This window comes from Oryctolagus cuniculus, chromosome 6 (assembly GCF_051225735.1).
Source record: "Oryctolagus cuniculus isolate XC-2025 breed Fujian yellow rabbit chromosome 6, ASM5122573v1, whole genome shotgun sequence".
Classification (NCBI taxonomy): Eukaryota; Metazoa; Chordata; class Mammalia; order Lagomorpha; family Leporidae; genus Oryctolagus; species Oryctolagus cuniculus.
The window spans coordinates 127,634,432-127,648,111 of NC_142872.1; the positions used below are offsets into that span (position 1 = coordinate 127,634,432).

General features: G+C 47.7%; 1 protein-coding gene across 3 annotated transcripts in view; it reads right to left on the reverse strand.

Moving 5' to 3' along the window:
- The window catches only part of NCALD (neurocalcin delta), a 449,552-nt gene that overhangs the window by 62,395 nt on the left and 373,477 nt on the right, over positions 1 to 13,680 (reverse strand). The window contains exon 4 of one of the 3 annotated variants that reach the window (XM_070075374.2): positions 12,655 to 12,790. The exons of the other annotated variants lie outside the window; for them this stretch is intronic. The gene's annotated coding sequence lies outside the window, so the exon portion shown is untranslated. The remainder of the gene's footprint in view (positions 1 to 12,654; positions 12,791 to 13,680) is intronic. 3 annotated transcript variants of the gene reach the window in all.

The following is a 13,680-nucleotide window of genomic DNA, read 5'->3' on the forward strand; positions in this document are numbered from 1 at the left end:
CTCAGATATTGACAATGTGTCACGCCAAGAACACAGCCTGAATTTTCCACCGCTCCCACGCTGCTTGGCTGGCCTGGCTAGCAACGGGGCTTTATTTTCACAACGCTTATCGCTCTGCAACTTCACCTCCAGGCCAATGGGCTTGGAGGCAGCTGGAAACAAAAGCCAGCTGGGGGCCAGCTGAGCAATGCCACTCCGTGCCTTCCGCACAGCCAAAGGGCAGAGGATTGGCCAACGGCCACGCTGCTGACTATTTCTGGGAAGGACCGATGACAATGGGAGGGAGCAGAGAGCTGCAATCGCCCTAAAGAGAATGCAAGCTGACATCTGGGTGGGGGCGGCAGGGTGGCAGGAGAGCCTTGGGCTGCCCCAGCTGCACAACTGAGATTCCAGAACCCCAGAGCACCGATGCTGTGTGCTTCAGGCCTCAGAGCAACCCAAGTGCATGCTGGACCTGGGCTTTTAGCTGCAGGTGCGGCTACACCCGCTGCTATCCAGTCTAGATCTCATTTGGCAGGAACAGCAGTTGCTGGAATCCATTCACAGGCCAAGTGAGGTCTGGCAAAGGCTTACTCTCAAGAGGAGGGTTTTTAAAAACCACCCTCCAGGGGCTGGCGCTGTGGCACAGTAGGTTAATCCTCCACCTGCGGTGCCGGTATCCCATATAGGCACTGGTTCTAGTCATGGCTGCTCCACTTCCGATCCAGCTCTCTGCTATGGCCTGGGAAAGCAGTGGAAGATGGCCCAAGTCCTTGGGCCCCTGCACCCACATGGGAGACCAGGAAGAAGCTCCTGGCTCCTGGCTTTGGATCAGCGCAGTTCCAGCCATTGCATGAGAGTGGGAGTGAGCCAACGGAAGGAAGACCTTTCTCTCTGTCTCTCTCACTGACTGTAACTCTACCTCTCAAATAAATAAAATCAAAAATCAAAAAAAAGTCATCCTCCATCCTCCTGTTTATATTTGTTTACCTACAGGTATCATAGAGATAAAGTCAGGGCCAGGTCAGGCCAATGCATCACACATTTCTGGTTAGCAGAGTGCAAATGGCCCAAGTTCTCCCTTTGTAGCTGGGAGCCTGGTGTTCCACCTCCCTTCCTCCTGGGGGCTGTGAGCAGTTTGAACAGATGTTCGGAGTCGGCGGTGGGTGCGGGCAAGGGGTGGATGCCTTGCTGCTGCTCTATTTACGTGCTCTTGTCGGATCCCATTTCACCTCCTGACGGACTGGAGAGAACAATTCTACCAGCTTCACAGGGACGGGGTTGGGGTGGAGATTCTGGTTCCCACCACGCAGGGTGAATGGAGACAGGAATGCAAGACGCCGCGAAGTCACACTTAGCGTCTTCTTTTAGTTCTCAAAATTAAGTCAGCAAATCTGCGGGAGCGGTAGCCTCATATCCACAGACTTTAACGAGGTAGCCCATGGACAGCAACATGAGCCCGTGGGGTTAGTCTATCTATCTTTTGCACCTGCTTTCCTCCAGGCAGCCTCCGCAGAGCCTCTGGCTCTGACTGTGTTGCCCTGTGATGTTTATTTTCCTGCAGTGTTTACCCTAGGATTGCATACTGTTTGAGATTTAATTAAAAACTCTCCACAAACTCTTGGGTGAACATGCATGACCCACAGACCCATCAACAAATATTTATTGAGAACTTCAAATGCTCAAGGCGCCTCCCTATCCCTTAATACCTCACTGTGTTGTTGCAGGCAACAGAGAGGTTTGCACACATGGCTCAGCAGGGACTTAGTTCTTCCCAGTAGTCTTCCCTTCCCTTTAGTAATAGAGTCTCCCAGGCTGGGCACGTGGCTACCTACACATTACGATCCTTGGCTTTGATATTGGCAGTGAGATCATGAAGGCAAAGAGGAGACGCTGAGGTCACCAGCTCCTCCCCTACACCCTGCCTATTCCACCCCATTTCCTACGCCCTTTTATACAGTGAAAAAATCACTTTCCATAATGCCTCCTCCGCCCCGCTCAGAGCCAGCACCAGTTGAAAATAATCACCATGGCTGCTGACTGTACGTCCATGATGACCTAAAGTGAACTCTAATGTCGTGGCCCACACTCCTACTTCCATTATGCACCTGACGCCATAGGACTTCCCAAGAAAGGCAAAAATTGGGGGGTGTTCCAACCATACCCCAGTGAATATCTGATTAACCCCCACCCCAGACACCACCCCCTCTGCTCCAGATCATACAAAGAGACAACTCTGAACGTGCCCGCGCTCCCTCCCCAGTGAGTCCTTTCACCTTGCAAACAAATGCGATTCCTCTGCTGGGCTTTGCTTGGGTCTCTTCCTTGTATTCCTTCCTACGCTGGAGACGAGAGCCTGAGCCCAGCCATCCCCTGACAGCTTGTCTTAAAATCAGCCACGTGCCTAACTTCTGGCCAAACGGACATCAGAAGCAAGATGTACAACTTCTGCGTCAGATCCTCTGAAGGAAGACACTTGCTCACTTTTCCTCTTCCCCCATCCCAGGGCCTAGATTGTGTACGTGGAGTGTGAGCCAGTCTACTCTCCGACGAGAACACAGCAGAGGGCTAACAGAAAAAATATGAAAGGCATTGGGCCCCAGAGGACCTTGGGAGCCCAAGTACCTTTCCCTTAATTGCTTGTCAGCTGGGAAATGAGAGAGAAAGAGACACAGAAAACTGAATCATATTCCAACAAATACACATACATTTCCCCAGAGAGACCAGGAGTTTCTGGATGCTTCCTCATTTCCCCAACCCTATCACAGCACCCCTTAGACTAATGGTATAAGATGAGCAAAGATATACTGCATAGAAATCCCATTTTATTCCATACAATATAAGTGTTAAAACAAGATTAAAGGATTAATTTATGAGCAAAGCTCCAAAGTGATATCTTTCTTCTCAAGAGATTAAAAAATGGCAAGAGGGACATACTATTAATCTATTACTTTCTGAAAGATGAAAATATCTCAAAACAAGGGCTTTATAGGGTGACTGAAAGGCACAGAAGAAAGAATATGAGAATAATCCTTAGCCTGTAGCCAAGTATAAAGATGTAAGTTAGCACTGGTCTACCAAAAATACTGTCTGGCTAAGGTCTACTTCTAACAAAAAGGAAAACTAGATGTCCAACAACAGTGCTGGGAGAAACCTTCCTACTATCAGCACTTCTCCCTATGACTCTGCTATGCACTGTCTCAGAATAGCCTCACTGCTTGCCATGTGACCTCTGCAAGCGAATTCCTTTGAGCCTCAGTTTCCCCATTTCTATGATGGCAGTTCATCCACCAATGTGTTGCTGTTATGCTAACTATTAGGTACTGGCCTGCAGATTCTTTTCCTAAAAATTGTGGGTTTTTTTTTCATTTATTTTTTACTTGTTTGAGAGACCAAAAGACAAAAGGAAAGACAGAGACTCATCTTTTATTCACTGGTTCACTCTCCAAACCCATGCAACAGCTGAGGCGGGGCCAAGCTAAAGCCATGAACCTGGAACCCAATCTTGGTCTCCCCCCTCACAGTGGGGGCAGGGACACTTGCTGCATCCCAGGGTGCATCTGAGCAGGAAGCTGCATTGGGAGCAGAGCCAGGCCATGAATCCATGCACTGTGACAGGGGATGTGAACATAGCAAGCAACGGCTTAATCACTGGACCGAGTGCCCATCCCATCCTATTGCATTCTACTGGAAGAAAAAGAAATAAGGCCGGCAATTGAATGCACATTAAATGGTGAATAAAATGGATCAAATTAGAGCAAAGGTGAGTATTAGTACCAGGGGCAGCAATTTTAAATGTGGTGTTTCTAATAGATCTCCTTAACCAGTGAATTTTGCTATATTAGGATAGCAGCGATGGAAGTGGCACCGTGTGGTTGAAGCTCATTGAAAGCCAACAAGATTTCCTGAGGTTGTATGTGAAATTGGAAAGGAAGAGAGGCACCAGGGAGGGCACCTAGGCATGATGTCACTCAAAACTTAAAGGATGCAGTTGTCAGCCAGTGACAGGGACAGGTGCACATAGAGTCATCTTTATACGGAAGAGCAGGGATGCACCTCGGGGACGTGCTGCATGCAATGGCTGGTTTTCTGCATCAACTTGATGGGGCCGTAGGATGCCAGGTAGTCAGTCACATGCTACTCTGGCTGTTTTTGGACAAGATTAACATTTGAACATGCAAGCAGGTGGTCCTCCCTAGCATGGGTGGGCCTTGTAAATCAACTGAAGGCCTGAACCGAACAAACCTCTGGCCCTTTCCCAGGTAAATAGAATTCCTCCTGCTGGGCTGCCTTCCAACTGGCATCAGAGCTTGTTCTTGCCTTCACACTTGAACTGCAACACTGGTCCTTCCCCTGGTTCTCGAGCCTGCTGGCCTTTGAACTAGAACTGTACCATCTGCTGCCCTGGGCCGCCTCCTCGCCAACTCGCCCTGCAGACCTTGAGACTTGAATGCCTCTGTAACCATGTGAGACAATTCTATGTGATCACTCACTCAATCTGTGTAAACACACACACACACACACACACAATTGGTTCTCTCTTTGGAGAAACTTCACAAACGCAGTATGTTTTGGATGTCTATTAGAATTCAAGTAGAGAGTCAAGTGGTTAATTCGATATGAGTCTAGAAGTTGGGACCAAGTTCAAGGTTGGCAGTTATGTTGGGGTGCGCGTGTGCACAAACTAGTTCTTCACAGTAGCAAGTGGGCTCCATGAAGGAACAATCGCTGGTAGACAAGAAGATCGATGACCGAGACCTGGGTCCCTGGGATATCTAAGGATCAGAGGCCTCAGCTCTTGGAGACTGAGAGGCAGCAGCCACTGAGAGAGGAGGAAACCAAGGCAGAGAGGCGTCACGAACCCAAAGGGAAAGCCCTATCAGGTAAATGCATCACACCAGTAAATGCATTGCACTTAGCAACGCGGGGGCCACTGGTGACCTTGACAAGGAAGGTGCCATTGGGGAAATGGGTCCAAAAGCAAATGTGGGTGGCAGGTCTGAGGTGACCTTTGTCCCAAGAGACTGCAGGAAAACGCACCGTCATTGGCAAGGCAACAGAGTCAAGTAGAGGTTTCATTGTCTTGTTTTTAAGGTTTGCTTACTTGTTTTGACAGGCAGAGGAAGATGCCGAGAGCAGAGATCTTCCCTGTGCTGGTTCTCTCCCCAAGTGGCCAGGAGGACCAGGGCTGAGTCAGGTCGAAGTCAGGAGCCTAGAACTCCATCGTGGTTTCGCCCGTGGGAGGCAGGGATCCGAGCACTTGAGCTGTCTCCTCTGCTGCCTCCCAGGTGTACCAGCAGGGTACTGGATTAGACGCAGAGCAGCCAGGACTCCAAGCAGCACTCACCATGGCCCCTTGTTTTGCTCGAAAATGGGTGCTAATAGCATTAGCTGCCAGTTCTGGAGCACTTCACTGGGGTGGGGGGTGCTATACAAGTGACACCTGCTCTAGTTTTCCCAATTGTCTTGCAATATAGATGCTAATACTGTTACATTGCATGCAAGGGAACAGTTGTGAAATGAAAGTGAAGACTTTTATAAAACATAGTTGGCAAGTGGCTGCATGATTTAAAGCCAGGTTATTCTAACTCTAATGCAGCCACTCTTAACCAGTAACTAAGTAAGGCTGCCTATGACAGAGTCCCCTGATCTTAGCGCCTGCCCTGTGCAGGGCGTACAGGCTGAGGACGCCTGGTAAGGGGAACCGCCCGATCCTCATGGGGACCTGGAAAGCCCCTAGCCATGTAGAACATGCACGGAGATTTTTAAACCCTCTGCATTCGCTTTACGAAAGAGATATATGATACAAATATCCTAACACAGCCTTCTACACACAGCAGTGCACACAAATAGTATTTGTAGCACATCCAAGGAGGAGAATAAACATTCGCTGGCAAGTTCTGTTTTCAGATTGCGCATGGTTGTGGAAAGAAGCCCGCCCTTTCTTGCCTAGCACACTGGGGACTGAGGCAAAGAACTTCCTATTTGCGGATCCTGGAGTTACCTCACTACACCGAGAGGGGGCGCTGTTCAGGAGAGGGGTCGCTCGGGAAGGGCTCTCCACTTTCCCCAGGCAAAGCAAGCTACTGGAGTCTGCGGTTGTCGTCACACTGCAAGATTATACCAAGAAGCAATCTGGCTGCAGTATTACAGGTTCCATTTTAAAACCTGCAACATTGGTTCTTTTTGGTGAAAAGTAAAACATTCCTGGAATCTTCATTTGTGCTGAGAATAAGACTAGCTTATGGGAATTCCCGGTGGGCATGAGAAGGGGTAGCAGTGAGAGAACGCGTCTTCTAAAGCCCACGTGATGAGGTAAGATGATTCTGACGCATCCCCCCGCAGGGCCTGCACCCGGGAGCAGGTCAAGAGCATAAGCGCCACGGTGCCCTGGAAACAGCCATTCCAATTAGCGCCAGACGGAGCTGAAATGAAGATTACGAGGTCAATGCAAACAATAGCCCGCGGAGCATTTGCTTAGCATCCAGCTCTCCGCTGCAATGCACTTCTGCCGCTTTCCTGGGCAGGGCCGGTGCACGCAGGTCCCAGCTCAGTTCTCACAGGGCAGGCGCTCTTGCTCAGGAAGGACCTTGGGCTCCTCCGTCAGGAGCTTCCCCAGGGTCGCGCGCCCACGCCTCGCTGGCAGGGGAGAACCTGCTGAGGCGGTCACACCCGCGCTGCCCGCCTCGCTCCCCCCACCCCGCATCGCCTGATCTCCGCGCCTTCTCAAGTGTTAAGAAACATTTCTTTGTGGATTGAACAGTCCGCATCAGTGCCTTCACGAGGCTCCCCTGACTCCTTCAGAGGCCCAGCCCTCACCTTTGGGAAACTGCCCGTTAGTAAACAATCAGTAAATTCCATTTTGAATTGGAAACGATTGGCCTTCATTTAAAATCTTAAATTTTTTTCCCAATTCTGGAAATACTATATGCTCCCTGAAAACGAAGACAACCATACAGAAAAAAACATAAAGGAGACTATGAAAAATATCTTACAATCCTATCTCTTAAAGAACATGACCAGTATATATCCTTCCAGATTTTAACTGTTAAATATATATATACTTATATATAATATATACTTATATATTTCTATATATTTATATTTTACATATAAATATATAAATATACATAAATATATATATATGAGGAGACTTCAAAAAGTTCACATAAAAATGAACGAGAAGATAGGTTGAAGGGCCGACGTGTTGTGGCACAGCGAGTTAAGCTGCCACCTGTAGTGCCAGTATCCCACATGGGCAGCAGGTCGAGTCCCGGCTGCTCCACTTCTAATCCAGCTCTCTGCTAATGCTCCTGGGAAGGCCACAAATGGTAGTCCAAGTGCTTGGGCCCCTGCCACATGTGCGGGAGACCTGGATGGAGTTCCAGACTTCTGGTTTCAGTCTGGCCCAGCGCTGGGCATTGCGGTCATTTGGGGAGTGAACCAGCAGATGGAAGATCTCTGCTCTCTTTCTCCCTTTCAAATAAATCAATCTTTTTAAGGAAGGTTTATTGCAGAAATTTCATACACACGCGTAGGTTTTCATAACACTCATTTTCCATGAAAGCTTTGGAGATTCCTGGTCTATCAAGAGTCCCTAACCTGAACTTCTAAGCCGAAGCATTTTGTGTGCCTGCACACATAGGCATTTTTAAGAGGAGGCCATAATTTTAATCAGTTTCCAAAGAAGTTTAAAAACTCACAACTTCTGTTTAATTTACACAAATCTAATAATCTACACATAGATCTCTCACTCATGTCTCCCCACTTACAGTACCATCATATCTCAGGAATAGTTGTTGTTATTCTTGATGGGAATTTTTTACATCACTTATTCATTCGCCCTTCACAAACTAGAATCCAGAGCTTAGAGCCGGGCAGATATGCCTTGGCCTTCCAGTCCCACCATTAGAAGATCTATAGGTTTTGTCTTCTGTGAAATCAGGACAATGATGAAGTTATTAGAAGTGCAACAGAATTATTGCAAGGAACAAATGACAAAAACATTTTAAGCACTTAGCACATATTACATATTCATTAAGTGTTAGTCCTTTTAGTAAGTAAAATTTTCTTGGTCCAAATTCTCTCTCTCTCTCTCTCTCACACACACACACACACACACACACAACATCTATAGAGAACTATAAAATCAGAACTTAGAATGACAATAAAGTAGGTTATTGAGGATAAAGCTGAAGCCACACTCTTGGATAAGATGGTACTCTGTTGCTTAGGAGAAAGTTAGCAAGCCAATGATTATTTTACGGCTACCCATGTTACAGTGGAGAGGGTGCCAGCCCTAAGGTGCGTGGCTAAGGGAGCTGCCCGTGGACTCAGCTGACCTTCTTCTGCATGCTGAGGTGGCCGTGGTGCCGACCATTCCATGTGGCTTGCACGACTGGCCTCCCGTGACTGGCCCTTTGTGCTAAGTCCTCAGACTTTGCATCTGCAGATGCTTCAGGTTCAGAGTCCCATTTCCCTGGCAGGACACTGCTGGGCAGCCTCACTGCCTAACTGCGGCTTTGGTCTCTGGCCCGCCAGCCAGCTTTCTCTGCCCTGTTGGTGGGCACCAGCTGCCAGGGCCGGGGCAGCCGCTACCTGCTGGGCACAGGCTAAGCGTGCGGCGTGTTTTATTTACCTGCTCTCACAGCAATTCTGGAAGTGATCTCCGTCTGGCAGATGCAGACACTGAAGCACAATGAAGATAAGCACGTGAACAACGTCATACAACTAGCAAGGGGCAGAGCAGGGTCCAGACTGCTTCATTCCAGAGCCCTGTCTCCTCGGAACAATACCCCAATTAGCTTTGAGCTTGTGCAGTGAGCTATGTGCAGAACTGTGGAGGAAGAGGACAAAGCATCCATGTGGTGCCCACAGGATGAGCCCCCTGCAGCAGCAGGGCTCATGCTCACACCAAGTCACGATGACACAACCAGACGCACAGTCCACATCTGCAGATTGGAGCCATACTAACTCTTCAGATATGCAGGAGGGCCACGAGAACACTGATCAGAAAGATCATTTATCTAGGACGTCTATGTCCGTGGTAGGCAGGACGATGAGCCCCCAAATATGTCCACATCCTAACCCAAGGAGTGTTCAACATGTGCTCAGCGTGGCCGAAGGGATTTTGTGGATATGACTAAGTTAAACATCTAGAGGTTGAAAGGTGATTCTGAATTTCCCAGGAGTGCCCATGTGACCTGGGCCAGAGAGTGACGTGAGAGGGACGCAGAGGGCTGAAGGCCGCAGAAGCTGCAGAAGGCAAGGAAACCGCTTTCCCCCGGAGCCTCCAGGAGGGATGGCAGCCCTGCCAACCCCATCTTAGGCTCCTGACTTCAAGAAATGTAACAGAATCCACGTTAGAGTTATAGGCCACTAAGTTTCTGATGAATTGTTACAGCAGCAGTAGGACCCTAACAAGAAGTCTACATTTCCAGTGTTCTGTAACAGGAGTGCCCAGTGTTAAACTTGAAGTCCTCTGTCCAATGCATTTAAATCTGTAAGATTTCAAGCAGCCCATTTGTGATTCATGGATTGATCTGTTTTTCTTTTTTCATAAATAAAATGAAAACCAACATCCTACGTATGAGCCAATACTCCTCCAAGTATATCTAAATCATCCTAAGTCCAAGGCCCTTTTCCTCTCTCTTGGAAAACAACACAGACATGCCAGCCTCACATTGGCACCCATTCCTGGGGACCCACAGCCTCCCAGAAAGCAAACATTCAGGCATAATTAGAAGTGGATGCAAATCAACCACCCTCCCCACTTTTTGCAGAGTTCCTTGTGAACGTTTTCAACACCTACCCATAATAACATCCTTCCCCAGCTCAGTTGTATCAAAGCTAAAAATGCTAATTTTAATTCTAATAAATGACTTGAAGAAAGTGTGTCCCTGTTTGTTTACATACATAAATTTAGAAGCACTGTGAGATCTGGAACAAAATTAGCCATGGTAGAGGGAGGCATCAGATAACCTAATTAACAACGGCTGAGCCACTTAGATTCATAGGGGTCTGCATCCTGCCTGCCACTGCACTGAAGGAAGAGCGGGGCAGCTCTGATGGGGGAAACCAGCAGCCAGGAAGCAAGTGCAAACAGGTGCAAAGTTCATTAACAGACACGGAGCATGAAGCAAAGAGTCCTTAAGCTCTAGAAGGTTCCTGACATTGCCCTCGTTATCTGGTAAGCTAGGAAATATCAGGTCCCAGAAGTGCCTCCATATTTTTCAGGGAGAAAGCTTTAACTTAAGAAAACCTCCATGTGTCCCTGTGCTCTCCCACTGGACTCCAAAATTACCAGTGTTTTCACGCAAATCCCAGATGCTTTGGAACGGCCAAAGGCAGGCACGTAGGTTGGTTCTCTCGTATCATTTGCAAGACTCCAGAGCTCCGAACAGCTGACCATATACCCGGCACATTAGAACACATCCTATAAAGAAATCTCCTCTAGCAGTGATGTTGCATTCCTCAGCTAAAATTATGTAAATAACCTTTTTTTTTTTGGAGGGGGTGATTCTTTTCCCCATCACCTAAGGTCTCTGTATAGACAGGCTTCCTTTTTACTCTGGTGGTAATAAATAATTTAAGGTGACAGATTGACTATGCAAGGAAGGGGTGAGCTGGCAAGTAGCTGTTATTTCTTTACCAGGAAAAAATAAAGTTAGAACGAGTAGCTGCTGTGTGTGCCAGCTGTCATCTGGGACAAGCAGGACTCTTGACCACTTGGCAGACAGTTCGAACTTCCAAGTCTCATTCATATTCTCTCTCTCTCTTTCTCTCAAGGTATGGGGCCGACAGCCACAGTCCAGGTTTCCCAAAAGTCATGACTTCAAATATTATTTCAGTTTGCTATATAAAATATGCAATTGTACATATAAAATGTAAATTTAATCTTTAAAACTAAATCTAGTTTAAACCTAATGCTGGTTGAAGGTTATTCATATAAATTAATTTTTTTTGACAGGCAGAGTTAGTGAGAGAGACACAGAGAGAAAGGTCTTCCTTCCATTGGTTCACCCCCCAAATGGCCACTACAGCCGGTGCGCTGTGCCGATCTGGAGCCAGGAGGCAGGTGCTCCCTCCTGGTCTTCCATGTGGGTGCAGGGCCCAAGCACTTGGGCCATCTTCCACTGCCTTCCCGGGCCACAGCAGAGAGCTGGACTGGAAGAGGAGCAACCGGGACAGAATCCGGCACCTCAACTGGGACTAGAATCTGGGGTGCCAGCACCGCAGGTGGAGGATTAGCCAAGTGAGCCATGGCGCTGGCCCATATAAATTAATTTTTAAAAAATAGATAACATCTTTAGACTGTTTTATGAATCAGGTTTAAGACAATACTCTGATTTTATATATTATTTTATACATAAAATTTTCTACATAATAGTTTAAATTTAAAGTCCAAATCAAGTACAACTTGCACTGCCTAGAGGTAGAACACCTTAGCTCTCTCTCATCATTACAATGGTGGATTTGGTAGAAGGCCCAATTCCTCTCCAACAAAGTTGCTTGTTCCTCTTTCTACATACCCCCTACAAAAAAATAAACAGTGATCTGCTCAGGGCAGGTGCAGTGGGCTGGGACCCACGAGCAGGAACTAGGTGGTGGCCTTAGTTCGGATGGGAACCTCCCTAGCAAATCTGCACCTGCAAGTTCACGGTGGAGGTATAGTAGGCACAAATTCCTTCCCCAAATCCCCTTCATTTCTGGGACACAGAAGCAGAAAGTACAAAAGAAAAGCTTTACGTATTTGAGAAATTGCTTAAAATAAACACTACCCACTATAAGATAGTCACAGGAAATAGCCCATTCTTGTTCCAGCTCTTCTCTCGATTTCCACTTGCAAAGTCTATGGTTACACAACATACCCAGAGGCAGCCCTGCCAGTCACATGCCCAGATTTTCACAAAGGTGCAGACTAGGTACTCAAGGGCCTCGCCGAATATCAACAACAGAGGGCTCTCATTCTAGCAGCCGTCAGGACTATGATTTATATATTGGGGAGTTTAACTTTGGCAAACCACTTCCATGACTGTCTTGGACTGGGACAGGCAGGGCTATTTTGAGGTCATTCTGAATGGTTAAGAAAGGAAAGGCACCAAGTGAGGACAAGTCCTGCCTCCTGATTTTTAATTCTATTCAAAATAATCTTGGAAAACTCCTCCCTCAGCCTCAACAAGTGGAGGTGAGTTGAGTGCTTAATTCTGGATACACGTAAGGTATAAGGTAGTATGTTTGGCATGAACTAGGTGGACCTGGTCAGTGAGTAATTCTTCCACGTACAGGGATACCACCTGGGTCGCAGGTTTGTGTCAGAGAGCACCCGAGCAAGGCACGCATGAGCCTTAGCCTCCTTCAGGGTACAGCCTCATCTTGCCTCTGAGCTATAGAAGTGAGTCCACGTCCTCCAGAGGCCTCTACATACCCCTGAGAAGTGAGCAAGGGATCTAAAGGCACCAGCTCCAGGAGTAGAGACGGCCAAAGAGTTGAAGGAGCTGGGGATTCGGATTTCAAGAAGGGTTCCAGGGCCAAATTTGGAAAACACATCTTACCATGTCTTCCTCTTAGAGAGTTGCAAGCAAATTCAAAGCACTGAAACCCTGCCAGTCAAGAACCACCACATTTCATTCATGCAGCTCATCTGTCTACCATGGAACAGCCCGCAGAACCCACCTTCTACAGGACCCAAGTGGGAAATGCTGAAAGGCTAAGGGCTCCGATTCAGAAATCACACTCTCCCAGCAGCACATACACATGTCAGGATGGTCTGCCGACGTTCTCGCTTCCTGGACCTCCTTGGCTTGAGCAGCTGTCAAAGGAAGCAGAGAACAATGCAGCATGCCCTGCTGGCTTTCTAGTGTGCTATTCCAGAACCTATTTCCCTCAGCCTTGGGCTTCTGCCTTGGCTTCTGGTCCACAGATTTCTTGGAACTTGGGACACCTGCTTCGTTTCTTCTCTGTGTTCTTTGACCCAAGTCTTGTCCCCACTCCATTAGTTTTCTGAGCACCTGTTCTCATTCTTTGGCCCAAGGACATAGCCTGACCTTAGGTCCCACAGCTCTGCCCTACAATTCTGAGGCCAAGGAACTCTTGTGTTTCCCATTAAATCTCTTGTGCATGAGTCAACAGATGGCTCTTCACCTTAAATCCAACTTTATATTTCTTTGTGAGAATTGGTTACATTGAAAGAGCTGGTAGGCTGGGGCCAGTGCTGTGGCACAGAGGGTTAAGGGGCTGGCTGCAGTACTGGCATCCTATATGGAGCTGATTCGAGCCCCAGCTGCTCTACTTATGACCAAGCTCCCTGCTAATAGCCTGGGAAAAGCAACTGGAAGATGGCCCACGTGTCTGGGCCCCTGCACCCACATGGGAGACCTGGAAGAAACTCCTGGCTCCCACCTGGCCTAGTTCTGCCATTGTGGCCATCAGGAGAGTGAGCAAGCCGATGGAAGATCTCTCTCTCTCTGACATTCAAACACAAAATCAGTCTTAAAACAAGAAAGAAGGAAATAAAGGATAATGGTCTATATCCAGGTAAATAAAGAGAATCTGATGGCGGTGAGTGCACTTGGAAAGGGGTGCAGGCACCAGCATGTTGTATCATGTATTACTGCATTATCCCAACAAATTATGACGTGGTTGCAGTCTTCTGCTCTGTCTCCTACAACTGATGATTTAAGAGGTAGTAACTTGCCCAAG